General features: G+C 51.1%; 1 long non-coding RNA gene across 1 annotated transcript; it reads right to left on the reverse strand.

Annotated features, from left to right (window-relative positions):
- Positions 1 to 8,551: 8,551 nt before the first annotated feature.
- Positions 8,552 to 14,824, reverse strand: LOC144617042 (uncharacterized). Its single transcript, XR_013557033.1, has 2 exons — positions 14,571 to 14,824; positions 8,552 to 8,911 (listed from the first exon to the last, which is right to left on the reverse strand). It is a non-coding gene; the product is annotated as an uncharacterized LOC144617042 (long non-coding RNA).
- Positions 14,825 to 15,153: the final 329 nt, after the last annotated feature.

Here is a 15,153-nt window from a genome sequence, read left to right on the forward strand (position 1 = left end):
GGGTTGGGTCTGCTGAGCAGACCGACTCATCCAAGACCTCCAAAGGGCAAGATGGGGCCTGAGTCCACGTGCCGAGCACAGGGTCACAGGGACACAGTGGAAGGACCACCCTGCGGGCACAGAGAAGGAAACAAACCACCCACACAGGCTCTGGGCTTCCTCTCACCGCATCCAAGAGAAAAGAGCCTTTGCAGATGTAATTACTTAAGATGAGGTCATTCTGGAGCAGGGGTGGGGGGTGGGGGGCTTCACCCTAGGTGACCGGTGCCCTCATAAGAAGAGAAAAGACAGGAGCTCGAGAGAGAGTACCTCGTGACGACGACGAGGCAGAGAAGGGGGAGGGATGCCTCTACAAGCCAAGCAGCGCCGAGGATTGCTGGGCAACGCCAGAAGCTGAGAGAAAGTTCTGGAACAGATTCTCCCCTAGAGCCTTCAGAGAGCGCGGGCCCTTGCCAACATCCCCATTTCAGACTCCTGGCCTCCAGATTTGTGTGAGAATACATTTCTGTTGTTTTAAACCCCCCGGTTCTTGATGCTTTGTTATGGCAGGCTCCGGAAACTAAGACACATGTTTCAACCGTTCGTGGTTTAAGTCCATCTAACTGGAGCTTAACTTACGCCTGCTCGGAGACGCTGAGCGGGAAGAGGGGGCGCACATGACTTGCCCAGCGGGATATCCACACGTGCCCCAAAGCTAGGCACCGGCAGCTGATTTTGCTCTGGAAGAGACTGATGGATCAGGGGACAGACTGGGGAGCTCACACACTCCTGCGTCTTCAGCTGTCGAGGCAGGATAGACGCCCACAGTTGTCCCCGGCCGGACGATGGGGGCGCACCTGCCTGTGTGAGTCTTCCGCCGCCGTAACTCGCCAGCGTCGAGTTCAAGTGAACCCTTAGAAGCCCCAGAGCCCTCTTCTCTAGGCCGGGGTAGGAACAGTGTCTGTAATGGAGTTGGGGGTGTGAATCGAGAGTCAGACACAGTTCTTGGCACCGTGGCCAACACACGATAAACCCGCAGCCCTGAAAATAACGTTGCTAAGGCCACCATCCGGACTCAGCGGTGGAGCTGGGAAAACGAGAGGTTTTGACACACCGTTTACAGCCAAGAAGCATAGATAAGGATATAACATCTGATAAAAGTGACATTGGACTCAACACAGAAGGGAGGGGGGGTGTTCAAACAGCTGTGGGGGAGATTAGCTAGCGATTTGGCATCTTAAGACCATTCGTACTTAACTTGAAACCCTACGTTAAAATAAAGTCTAGAAACGATTCAAAAAGTTAAGCAGGGGGGGCACCTGGGTGGCTTAGTCGGTTACATGTCTGACTCTGGATTTCAGCTCAGGGCAGGACCTCACGGTTTGTGGGATCGAGCCCTGAGTCGGGGCTCTGGGCTGACAGCACGGAGCCTGCTTGGGATTTTTTCTCTCCCTCTCCCTCGGCCCCTCCCCAGCTCGTGCTCTCTCATTCAAAATAAATAAATACACTTTCCGAAAAACAAAACTCAAATAGAAAAATTCAAACGAAGCAAACCTATTTCTTGAGGTTACAGTGTAAAAAAGGGCATTAAAAAAAGCAGACACATTAGGCTACTTGAGAACAACCTATATGAAAAACTGAAAGAGAATCTTAAGACACATCTAAGACATTATTGGCAAGTGAAATGCTAGCGATTACATTCAATTCTCATATAAATCAATTAAATACCGCTACAGTACCCACCAACGAGTGGACGAAACACGTGAGACATTTAGTCGCGACCATGGAAGTTCACCTCTCAGATCTCCGACTGCAGGGACCCTCACTGAGCAAGGGCCTGGCTGCTGCTGAAACCCGTCACCACGTTCACAAGGGGGCCAGCGTCCTGCGGGCTGCTCCCAGGCAGGGAACCGAGCACAGCAGGGCCACTAAGGAGGCCATTCCTGGGGACGTGGCACCGCACTGCAGCTGAGAGCCTCTCCCAGAACCTTCCTTCCTTCCTTCTCTCCTTCATGTGGAGTCAAACCCTCATCACGGTCTTCTGGCTTCCCACATCCACCCCCCCGCCCCCAGCCTCCCTGGCAGGCCAGTGTTCTGGTGGGTCCCTGGCATGGCCAGTCCTGTCCTGGCACCCACTTGTCAGAAGATGCACATTGCCAGGTTAAAAACAAAAACAAAAACGTTACTGGTTCAATGACATCTATGAAAAAATGTCTAATCCCTATGGCACTCAGAGATCCCATTGAAGTTGCAATAAAGAAAGAAACACCAGTATGAAAGTGGTTTTTTCTTTTCTTTTCTTTTTCTTTTTTTTTTTTTAATTTTTTTAAATTTTTTTCTTTAATTTTATATGAGAGAGAGAGAGAGAGAGAGAGAGAGCATGCAAGCAGGGGAGGGGCAGAGAGATGGAGACAGAATCTGAAGCAGTCTCCCGGCTCTGAGCTGTTAGTACAGAGCTCGATGTGGGGTTTGAACTCACAAGCAGTGAGATCATGACCTGAGCCGAAGTCGGGTGCTTAACCGACTGAGCCACCCAGGCATCCCTCTTTTCTTTTCTTTTAATGAGACTCCCCTAAGCTGGCCTTTTTCAAGGAGTTAAACATGCTCTTATATTGCCAGCTGAAGCAGAAAAATGCTTCCAAATTAGTGCCGTGTACCAAGAATCTTAAAAATAATCATAGTGTTGACCCTGGAATTTCATTTTGAGACCCCTCTCCTAAGCAATGTAAATACTTGTAAATAGGCACTAAAATTATTCATCCTTGTTTGACTCATCCTAAGGAAGATAAGCAGTCATTTAACAATATTGGCAATAAAGTGGAAACCGATCACGCGCTCATGCCCGGTGAGGCGGTCCTGGAGGCGCACTGCTCAAATCACACCCCCCCCCCCCCGCCCGCCCCCCACTGCAAGGGACAGCAGTGAGCTGGCTCTAGCTTATAGAAGATTTGAGGCTGAGCAGGGCACTAGGCCTCCCCTCTGGGGCCCTCTCCTGGTTGCCTAGAGCCCCCCTGCCCCCGCCCGCCTCTCCCCAGGCACCAGTCACATCTTTATCATGGCGGGAAGTCTTTCTTACCCAGCACTTCTGATGGTGACTTCTAAAACGTTTTTTAATATTTACTTATTTTTGAGAGACAGAGAGAGACAGAGTGCGAGCAGGGGAGGGACAGAGAAAGAGGGAGACAGAATCCAAAGCTGGCTCCGGGCTCCGAGCTGTCGCCACAGGGCCCGACGCGGGGCTCGAACTCACGGACGGCGAGATCGTGACCTGAGCCGAAGTCGGAGGCTTAACCGACTGAGCCACCACCCCTCCCCATAATGCTGACATTTGTTCAGGGACTCCCCATGGGGTTGGCCACACCCCTGTTGGAACTGTGCTGTGGTCTGGGACTCTTCCTGCCCCGGTCCTGGCTTCTCTCTCCCTCACAGGTGTCTGGCCTGCGAGAGCTGAAGGCTCTTCCTGCACCTGCTGTTCCCACCCTCCCCTCCTCGCAGCCCTTCCACGGGGACTCCCATCTGGACACCTGCTCCTCAGAGGACCCGAGCCAGCACACCATCCTTCCAAAGGACTCCACGGGGACCTTGTACCTCCCTTCCCTTCAAGTTGGGGCTCTTCGGGGTTCCCGGTCTCCAAAGGGGATCCTTTGCTGCTGGGGGAAACCTCCAGAGCCCCCTGTAGTAAAGTACCAGCCGCAGCTGCTTCCAGAGCTCAGGGGACTCTGCCCCCAGGCTTGGGCAGGTAAGAGAGGAGTCACCGTCTTGGCAGGGATAATTGGATCTGCTCACCCAGAGGGGGCAGGGATGCTTTTACAGAGTCAGGTGGCGGGGGGTGGGGGTGAGCCCACATGGAATGCGGGTGACCCCCTTCAAGCTTCTTGGTGCCCTGTGGTGACTATGAGTGGGTCACCTGTGGCAACCTCGGCCTGAGAAGGAGGTGCTAACCAGGGGCTCTGCCCGCTGGAGAGACAGGACAGCCTGGGTCACAGCACCGGGGGTCACAAGACCCGGGCCTGCCGAAGTGATGTCTGAGGGTGAGGGGAACTTACAATGGACAGCGAAGGAGGGAGACAGGAGAAGGGGGTACCAGGGTGCCCGGTTGACTCAGCTAAGCATCCGACTCTTGATTTTGGCTCAGGTCATGATCTCACGGTTCGTAAGATCAAACCCCGGCATCAGGCTCTGCGCTGACAGTGTGAAGCCTGCTTAGGATTCTCTCTCCCCCTCCTGCTGTTCCTTCCCTGCTCTCTCTCTCTCTCTCTCTCTCAAAATAAATAAACATTTTTAAAAAAATTTAAAAAGCAGGGGAGTCCAGCTGCAGCCTCCCTCAGATAGAGGCCCCCTGGATCCCTGGGGTGCAGTTCCTGGTGATGTACGGAGAACAGATGCCCAGGAGGAAGGGGTGGACTGTGGCGGTCACCGTGGGGACTGCTGTCTCTCCCTGCAGGACAGAGGACAATGACCTGCTATCCTGCAGCCTGTAGCAACTTCAGATTCCACCTCAGCTTCCGGAACAGACCCCCTGCAGGGCTGCCCCAGGGAGTGAGGCACAGAGGATGCTAGGATGTGGGCTTTTCTGCCCAGCAAGGGAACGCCTCCTGCTCGGCGGCCGGGACCTCATCCGAGCTGCATTGCCGTCGAAGGCTCCCCTGCCCGCTCCCGCTCCCTCCTTCCCTCTTTCATCTTCCACAGCTACTAATTCCAATAACCTTCCTATATTCCTGATTCCATCTCAGCATCTGCCTCTCGGAGGACCCAACTGGCACATTGCGCAAAATAAACGAAGGACGGAGTAGACGAGCGCACGAATGAAACCGGCTAGCCAAAGGTATCGCGCCAGAATAGCAATGGGGATTGTCTCTGCGGGATCTTTCGGAGCATTGCGATATTTGTCCAATTTTCTGTGGTGGAGAAAACAAACATTTAAAAAAACAACAATAACTAACATGCACTGAGTACCTACCAGGCATCAGGCATAATACGCAGTGCTTTCTATGAATGAACCCATTGAGTTCGCACGTCACCCTTAGGAGGCAGGAATTCTTATGACTCCCATTTTATAGCTTTGAGGGCAACACTTTCGGAAGATTACATAGTGAACCGGGGCCACGGAGCTGAAGGTAGAGATGTGGATTCAGGCGTGGCCGGCTTCACTCTTTCCTGAGCGTTGTGCTTCCCCAGTGTCCCCCCACCACACACTCTCCACATTGTCGCCACATCTCCGGCCTTGCGGTGATTATATAGTTCAGGGGTTGGCAAACTTTGTCTGCAAAGGGCCCGATAGGAAGCATTTTAGGTGGCGCCTGGGTGTCTCAGTCGGTTGAGCGTCCGACTTCAGCTCAGGTCATGGTCTCATGGTTCGTGGGTTCGAGCCCCGCATCGGACTCTGTGCTGACAGCTCAGAGCCTGGAGCCTGCTTCGGATTCCGTGTCTCCCTCTCTCTCTGCCCCTCCCCTGCTCACGCTCTTTCTCTGTTTCAAAAATAAATAAAACATTTTTAAAAAATTAAAAAAAAAAAAAGAAAGCATTTTGGACTGTGGAGGCCACACATGATCTCAGCCATCTGTTCATTTTTTTTTTTAACACCCTTTGAAAAGCATATAAAAGCAAACATTCTTAGCTTGCGGGCTGTACAAAACCAGTCTGGGGGCCAGACCTGGCCCTGGTCCATGGTTTGCCAACCTCTGACTTAGCTTATTTTTTCCCCCTGTAAATAGACTTTTTACATTTTATTTATTTATTTTCTTCCTTGTTAAGCCTTGTCCTGAGCAGTAATATGTATGAAGTCCCACATTGGACATGCTTGTTGTGTAGGTTTTTAACGCACAAACAAACCAATACATGCTTCTGAATAGAAGAGTATTTGGGACCCCCCTGGGGAGGTCCTTTGCTCCCCAGTTATGTACCCTCATGCTTTGGGGAGCACGCTGACCATTCTGCCACCTGACTGATGTGGGTGTATGTTTGTTAGCAATTTCCTTGTAGCGTGTGTCATCTATGTTTCTTAGCATTACGTAATTTTAAAAATGTTCCTTTGGGTAATCAGCCAGTAAGGCACCTCATGGTTATTTCTTTGTAACGTTCCCTCCTGCCCTTTGCTCATTGATTCATTTCTTCATGCTACCTTCATTATGTATCTATGTTCATTTGTAGTTTATAAAGCAGGGCTTTATATTTTCGTGAAAGGTCATCTAACTCTCAACAGCTCACGTGGAACGTTTACAGGGACATGACTTCTTAACTGTTCCTTTCAACCATTTGCAGAACAAGGAGCAAAAGTATTCGCTTGGGTCTGGGGTGCCGGGAGGGAGCCCAGAGGGCCCCGGGAGCCCACGCCTTACGCGCTCCCAGAGAGACAATGTACACCTAGGAACTGATGAACCGTTCGCAGGTGTGGTCGTGGCTCCGTCTTCATAAGGCAGGTGGCCCACAGGGAGGCAGCCGTTCACCATTAATCTATAAGTAAATGTAAAATGGTGAGAGTCTCACTACTCAGTGGACAAGGCATGGAGTCGTATTCCGAGGTGAACTGGGGTGTTGCTCGAGGGAGGCAGGCAGGGGAGCCTTCTTGGGGAGGTGACAGGTGTCCTGACATCTGGGGATAAGCAGGACTTAGCTGAGGAAAGATGGAGGGAAGGGGGTTCATGCAGGAGGGACAGGCCGTGCAAGGGGCCTGTGGGAGGCAGCCAAGGTGAGGCATGAGAATGGAAGTTAGATGCCAGGGAGGCCCATGGACCACACCACGCAGAGCCAGAGGCCACGTCCAGTGTGCGTGTTTTTAGCCTGAAGGTGTGGTGCCGTAGAAGGGATTCAAGCAGAGAAGGAACACAAGCATAGTTGTGGTTTCCAAGGATCTCCAGGGGAGAGGACATGGGGGGATTATACTGGGCTACGCGTGACAGAGGGCAGGTGGAGATGACACGACTTTGTAATAGCGTTGTAATTGTCCATCGAGAGCTACTGGGCCAGAATAAGAGCATAAAGTTGGTAGAACTGGATGCGAGAAGGGCTTGAGGGAGTGAGGACAGGGTCCCCGACGATCCTCAGGTGGCTGCTGGGGCGTGCACGTAAGAGGGGGACAGTTGGAAAGAAGACTAAGGATTAACCACTAAGCCTTTCTTATATGGACAGCCAAGCCCCCAGCACCCCAGCTCTCCTACTTTGCCTTCCTGGTCTTGCCTCAGCCATGGCTCCATCTCTGGTCCCGGATGACAATCCTTTCCCGGTCCAGATGCTGGCTCTGCCCCTGGAGTCCCCCCAGTTCCAGACCAATCGTTTGCTGCCCCAGGACAAGTTTTCCATAATCAGCCGCACATCTCTGCTGAGGCCTGAGGTGCGGTCCGGTCTCTGGTGCTCGGCTCAACCCAGATATGCAGTCGCAGGGTTGTGTCTGCCACCACTTAAGAAGAAATTGGAACATACTACGTCTGCATGTACCCGTGAGTGTGTGTGTGTGTGTGTGTGTGTGTGTGTCTTCCAGAGCATTGTGTTGGAGATGTAGGTGTCAGAATTGGAAGTTCTTCAGAAATGAATGTTTGTCCCTAGAATGAGCATCTCAGAGTAGGTTATAAATATCTTAATAAGAAGTGATTCCCGATGTTTATAGCAGCGTTATCAACAACAGCCAAAGTATGGAAAGAGCCCAAATGTCCATCGACGGATGAATGGATAAAGAAGACGTGGTTTATATGCACAATGGAATATTACTCAGCGATCAAACAGAATAAAATCTTGCCATTTGCAACTACGTGGTTGGAACTAGAGGGTATTATGCGAAGCGAAATAAGTCAGAGAAACACAAATACATGATTTCATTCATATGTGGAACTGAAGAAATAAAACAGATGAACATAGGGGAAGGGAAGGAAAAATAAGACAAAAACAGAGAAGGAGGCAAACCATAAGAGACTCTTTATTTATTTATTTTATTTAGAAAGAGAGCACGGGGTTGGGGGAGGGGCAGAGAGAGAGGGAGAGAGAATCCCAAGCAGGCTCCGTGCTATGAGGGCACAGCCAGACTGCAGGGCTCGGTCTCATGAACTGTGAGATCATGACCTGAGCTGAAATCAAGAGTCGACACTTAGGGGCGCCTGGGTGGCTCAGTCGGTTAAGCATCTGACTTCAGCTCAGGTCATGAGCTCACAGTTCGTGGGTTTGAGCCCCACGTCGGGCTCTCTGCTGATGGCTCAGGCTCCTGGAGCCTGCTTCGGATTCCGTGTCTTGCTCTCTCTCTGCCCCTCCCCTACTCACGCTCTGTCTCTCTCTCTCAAAAATAAATAAACATTAAAAAAAAAGTCCACACTTCAGCAACTGAGCCACCCAGGTGCCCGGTGGAGACTCTTAAATACAGAGAACAAACCGAAGGTTGCTGAGGGGAGGGGAGGCGGTGGGGGGAAGGGCTAAATGGGGGATGGGCACTAAGGAGGGCACTTATTGGGATGAGCACTGGGTGCCATATGATGAATCACTGGGTTCTGCTCCTGAAACCAACACTACACTGTATGTGAACTAACTTGAATTTGAATGAATAAATTAAAATAATAAAAAATAATAAAAGCAAACCAAAAACAAAAAAAAGCGACTCTGCTGGTTTTATTAATTTTTTGGAGGAGGGGGAGATACGATACGCAAAGTTGTAGAAGGTCATTCCTGCTGTAAACCTCATCTTCAGAAGCTGATATTCCCCCAAAAGACCACATTTGGCTTGACAGATGCACGGGCACTGGCTAGATCGCTCTCCTGTCCTCGGAGCACACTTCTTCCCTTCCCTTGCCCACCACACACGTTTCCGCTGACTCCCGGGTGGCTTTGCAAAGAGGCAAAAGGTACAAGCCGGAAGCAGCAGCTTGGTCACACGCGCCTGGGGGCCCCCGTTATGCAACCTGAGCCGTTCCTTCATAGTTGCTTCGCTTAGAGAGGAGGCCCGAGTGGCACCCTGGAAGTGAACAAACACAGAACAAATCAGAACGAAGTTGCACGTCATTAATTAAAGAGAACCGCCTCGCATCGACAGGCTGGACGTTTGTAGATCAGCTTTGAAAGGCAAGAGCCAGGAAGAATGCGCACAGCTGTGTCCACTCCGCGGGACCGACTTTCAAAAGCAATGGTGTTTCCACACTCGCCTTGCCCCGCGGGCTGCTGTGGCTCAGCGTGTCCACCGGCCGGCACTTGCCACGGGTCCCTCCCCGGGTTGCTGAGCAGGATGGCCGGAGGGTCCCCGCCTGGGAGGGCGCTGGAGATGTATCCCAGGAGAGGGAGGGCGTGGTGGGGTGGAGACGGGTCCTTGGGGGGCCACTGGGGACGCCAAGCTCTTCTTTCTAGTCCGTCTCTTTATTTTCCCTTTAAAGGAACTGAAAGCGAGAGCAGTAACATTCACGTGCTGCGGACATGACAATCAAGAATACTTGTTTATTTTTTAAACAGCTTTATGGAGACAGTCGCATCCCATACAAGCCACCCACTGAAAGCATACGATTCAGTGGCTTAGGGCGTATTACATTATTTTGTACAATTATGGCAATCGCTACCTATCTATATATCATATGGTATAAAATTTTCCATCTGAACCATTTTGAGCACACCATTCAGCAGCATTAAGTACGCTGGGAGTGTCGTGTGACCATCATCACATCTTTCCCCAAACCTTTTTCAGCATCCTAAATTGAAACTCTCTACCCGTTGGCGGTAACTCCCCATGCCCCCTCCCCCCACCCCTGGTAACCTCAGACCTACTTCCTGTCTCCTTGAACTTGCCTATCCTAGATATTCCCTATAAATGGGCTCGCACCACAGGTGGCCCTGGGTGACGGGCTCCTTGCATTCAGCATCTGGTCTTTGAGCTTCCTCCACGATGCCCCAGGTCCTCTCCTTTTTGTGGACGAGTAATATTCCATCGTGCGTATATACCACATTTTGTCTATTGATTCATCTGTTAATGGAAGGAATATTTGTCTTAAGATATTATAGGGGCACCTGGGTGGCTCAGTCGGTTAAGCGACCAACCCTTGATTTCAGCTCAGGTCATGATCTCCTGGTTCATGAGTTTGAGCCCCGCGTCGGGCTCTGCGCTGACAGTTCAGAGCCTGCTTGGGATTCTCTCTGTCTCTCTGTCTCTCTATCTCTCTCTCTGCCTCTCCCCAATTCGCGCTGTCTCTGTCTCCTTCAAAATAAGTAAGTAACATTTAAAAATAAATTAATAAATAAAATGAGGAGCTGGCGGGACCCTGGAGGGTCCTCGGGGGCTCCCTTTCCCATCTCCCTGTGGCGGCCGGGCGTAGTCTGGGCTGCTTGGATCTGGATCGTCCTTGGTAAAGGGTCATCCTTCAGCTTCATAACCTCTGCTTCGCGTGCCGACTTCTGCTTTCGACAGGATCCCACGTGACGGGAGTGTTGGGCCCACCCGATGTCCTTTCTGTAGCGCCTGGAACAGCACCTGGAACAACACCGGGTCCACAAGACACAGCCAGTGGCTATTTTAAAACAAGTCAGCCTGGGTTTGATCTCGGTCCCCCACCTCTCTGCCATAGGGACACACTGAAAGTAAACTCCCAAGGAACAGCATGCCTACCAACAGACCCAGAAGCTCCATTGTCTGCTTCTTTATCCTGGTGATTTTATTCTACGATAACGTCCGGTCTGTCTTTTCTCTCTTCTCTCTGTGTCTGCTGTCCAGCCTAGGACGTTCCGAACCCATGATGCGAGAAGACACCCTTCTTTCTAGCTGCTCCGAAGAGCCTGGGGTCGCCTCGTGTCTCGTGTCCCTGTAGCATCCGCATTCAACCCTTCCCTGTGCCTCCGTCCACCGTGAGCCTCTCTTCCCATCCCCAGACCAGCGGTTTGAGAACAACTCCGGGAAGACCGAGCTGGCTACCTCTCCTTAACACCAGCCAGTGAGGTGACACCTGGGAGCTGAGGTCATCGGAGAAGCGTGCCCTCTTTCTCGCCTTGCCTTCTCATCTTTGCGTTCACCTTCTCAGGGGAATGGATGCCCACTGACCGTCCGTGCTCCCACCGCAATGAACATCGGTGTACATGCTGAGTGCTCAACTCTGGCTTCCGTGCCGTTAACGTTCCGCGAAATCCAAGCGCCACACTCTTCCTGTGTCCAAGAATTTCATCTAGAGATACTTCATATGCGCGGAAAATGTCTCCCAGACTCTAAGCCCTTAGGAACATCTCTTGTAGACAACCTAGCTAGAGGTTATCTTTAAAAAAAAAAATGGGACCGATACCTCGCAGAGTCCCTGGAAAGCTGACAACAAATCGAAGTATCCGGCATATTAGCGGCACCTGGATAAAGAGTTCGCATGCAAGTAGGATTTTGTTTGATGCTCTGAAAAGAACAATCCCTACAGTTGAGTAACACACGGCACCCTCACGGGCACTTTCTCCTGCTTCACTTTACTTAATCTCTGTAGCAACCGGGCGAGGCAGTCGCTCTACCGCCAGGAAGAATGCGGATCGCAAATCGTTGTGAGGTTACAGGTATTTCCACGTCAAGCAGGGTCTCTCAGTACAATCTTAAATCCTTCAAGGTGGTGCTTTCTCTTTTCCCAGACATCGTGGATGGCAAAGCCCGAATGAGCCTTTCTAGATACGGGGGACGTGGGGGAGAACTTAGTCATAGACCTACAGCATAGATTTACACAGCTTAGCTTTTCTCGAGAGAAAACAAGAAAATCTATTTGCTCACATGGCATTCGTTCACAGTTTGGATTCCTGGCGGAGTATTTTAGGACATACGAGGAAGATACATCTTTTTCGTCAAGAGTCTGCAACAGATATAGAGGCTAATTTTCTAGCAGCCTCTGGAAAAGGCTGGAGGTGGATGGACTTTCCTAGAGTAAGCGCCGGGCAGGCTGCAGCCAGGGTGACGAGGCCTCGTATCTCTTCTCCGTGGAGAAATCTGGAAACCAAGCCAAACTCTTGGTGATTTCTTCCCTCTGATGACCTTCAGGTTGAAACGTGGATGTGTGATCCTTTCTTTGCCACAACACAGGAGTACACGGAGCAAGGCTTGTCAGAGGTGACCTCACTGCCTGTGCACAAAGGAAATGACCCAACATGGAGTCGGCTCAAAGCACCTCAGAACATTCTGGAATCCTTTGACAGGATGCAAACCCCTACTAGCGAAGTGAGCTCGAGGCTCTGAGTCCATTGCTTACAGATACTTCTTAAGCTCACAGGGCTCAGCTCGTTGGCCTCAAAGCCGAACACTGACAATCTTAGGTCAGGGACCATTTCTTCGAGATGAACAGCAGCGGCGTCCTCCCTGAAAGTCACTTCTGAGCAGATGCGTGTCCACTGCTGGCCCTTGAAAACAGAGACGAGAGGGACGGAGCTTCATGCTGGCTTCACTTCCTTGCCGTTCTCAAAGCGTACACAGGGGGTCTCAAGTACACAGAGAGTCCAGAAAGACAACAACACAGTCTTCACTCTACGCGGGGGCTGTTTCCCCCACACCTACATCGTGGGCAGCTGGGGGGGTGGCGCTTCTCCCTGGTGGGTTCCGGTCCTGTGACCCCTGGAGGCTCACACGGCCAGCCCTCTGGGGCCCAGGAAGGGAGAACAGACTTTGTGTTAGACGCTCGCTCCTCTCCCCACGCCCTCCACCAAGAGCTCTCTTCCGCATCTTATCTCCCCTCCTCCTAAACATTGTTCTGGTCCTTCCTTCCTTTCCCTTCAGGTCCCCACGTGCTACAGCTTGTTGAACTTGTTCAAACTGCAAGATCTCCTCTAGGAGATGATGTCTGTTCCTACAAGCACCAGCTAAAAGTTTAAACCACATTTCTACAAAGTAGCTTGCAATCCTCTGGTGGGAGGGAAACAGAGCTTGGATCCAGAGACTGTGGACAATTTAGCTCTGATTTTTTGGGGGGCACATGGATGGTTTGCTGGACAAAGTCCCTAAAACTGGACCTGGGCCCTTTCTCCCTTTTGCATCCATCCACACACATGTCCTGAGAAGCCTGAGTCGTACCGGGACTAGGGGATGATTCACCACTTCGACTGCCGTGTCACCCCAGTGACTTACGAACCACTAACCCTAAACTTTTAGCAAGTAAATCCCCTTCTCTATATTTTCACTCAGAGATGCTGTATCTCAGGATTCGTTTTCACAGAGAAGTGGACGTGTCCAGAACTCCAGCCCCCTCCCTGCATCGATTTCCAGACGTTAAACCAACCTTGCATTCCTGAGATAGAGCTCACTTGGTCATGCTGAATAATCCTTTCTGTGGACTGCTGAACTTGACTTGCTGGTATTTCGTTGAGAGTTTCTGTATCTGCATTCATGAGGAAGGTTGGCCTGTAGGGTCTTTCCTCCCTCTTGCGATGTTTTCAGCTGGTTTGGGCATCACAGTAACACTGTCCTTGCAGACCGAGTTGGGGTCTGCTTCGACTCTCTTGCTCCCCACAGCCAATTTAATTTAGTAGCTACAGTAATTGTGTTAAATATAAACCAAGCCACACCATGTTCTGACCTTCCTCTCCGATGGCTGCCCATCGCACTCACCATCCACATCGGAGCCTGGGCCTCCGATGCCCAGCTGCCTGAGCCTTGACCTTGCCTCCTGCCACCCGCTCCCTTGCTCCCTTAACTGCAGCCACACTCATCTTTTTGAGGTTCTTCTAATCCACCAGGCTGCCATCTTCCTCAGGCCGTAATCAGCTTTATTTTCTCTGCCTGGCCTGCCATGAAGGTGATTTGCCAGCACGTGGGTCTCTGGCCCGACCTCACTTTCTCAAAGGCCTTCTCTGAGGGTCTCACCTAGCACAACCTCCTCAATCCCGTGGTCTCTGTCTGCCCCATTACTCTGTTGAATTTTTTTTAAGCGCTGTGATCAGTCAGTTAAGCGTCCCACTTTGGCTCAGGTCACGATCGCACGATCCACGAGTTCGAGCCCCGCGTCGGGCTCTGTGCCGACAGCTCGGAGCCTGGAGCCCGCTTCGGATTCTGTGTCTCCCTCTCTCTCTGCCCTTCCCCTGTTCATGCGCTCTCTCTCTCTCTCTCTCTCTCTCTGTCAAAAATAAATAAACACTAAAAAAATTTAAAACATACAGTGGTGCTTACAAAATTTCAATGACATGGAAAGAAGTGCATAATATTACGTGAGAACAAATCAGGTTACTCTATACACAGTTTAGCCTAATTATATTTTGTATCGTAAATATATGTTTATACCACAAACTGTAAACATAAAAGGCACAACCCCAAATCTTAACAGTGATGGTCTCTGGGTGGTACATTAAGGGCAGTTTCAATGCTTCCTTTTCTACAATTTCATATGTTGCACGTTTTCTCTGGTTCGCATGCATTACTTTAATCATAATATTGTAAATGTTATCACTGTTATAGAAACAAATGTGGTGTAGCTAACCGATAATCATTTTGAAGAAGAATGTTTCAGCGGGAAGACCTACTCTCTCTCCTAAGCTGAAGTGTTCCCTTTAGTAATGTTTCGAGTAGAAATTTCTAAGTGGTTCTGAATGTACAGGGGGGTTAATGGTTTCCTCTGTGCTTTGCCCTGCTTGACTGAGAGAGGAGGTCCGGGCGGTGGCTTGGGGTTTTGTTTTTGTAATGCTGCCTGACTCACGTCAACGCCCATGGTCGGCTTGGTCCTTCTCTCCTTCAGACTCTCACTCCTGAAGATGAAACCGCGTCCACGTATCTCTCGGTCCCTCGAGAAGGTACGCTGTACTCCGTGCCCCCCTCCACGCTAACGATGCCGGGAACGCAGAGCACGAAACCACCGTTGCTGGCCTTGCTCTGTGGCTGAGCTGCTCACGGCAGAGATGGCAAACGGCACTGCCATCTGACCCCAGAGACTTGGGAGCCCTCCGACGCACGAGCCTGAACTTCACTTGCAGCAAAAATCTTTGTGATGCCACAGTGCCATCCGGACGACCCTACCCGCTCTTCGCGGAAGGAGAGCGCCGTGCCAGTACAGGGCTGGAGATGAAAGAACAATCAAGGAGGCTCTGCAGCCTGCGCACTCGCTCTCCCCTACGTCTCTCTCTTCCCTCCCCCGATGCGTATGATGAATTCTTCTGAGTCCAATCCGTCTCTTTCTCTCCCCGTGTCCAGTGCCAGCGGGTGCCATGGAAACAGCTGCCCCAGGGGTCAGGGAGGCCGGCTGGAGCCTCCGCTGTGGGAAACGACTCATTTCTCAAGAAGTT

The sequence above is a fragment of the Panthera onca genome, chromosome C1 (genome assembly GCF_046562875.1).
Source record: "Panthera onca isolate mPanOnc1 chromosome C1, mPanOnc1 haplotype 2, whole genome shotgun sequence".
In the NCBI taxonomy this organism is placed as follows: domain Eukaryota; kingdom Metazoa; phylum Chordata; class Mammalia; order Carnivora; family Felidae; genus Panthera; species Panthera onca.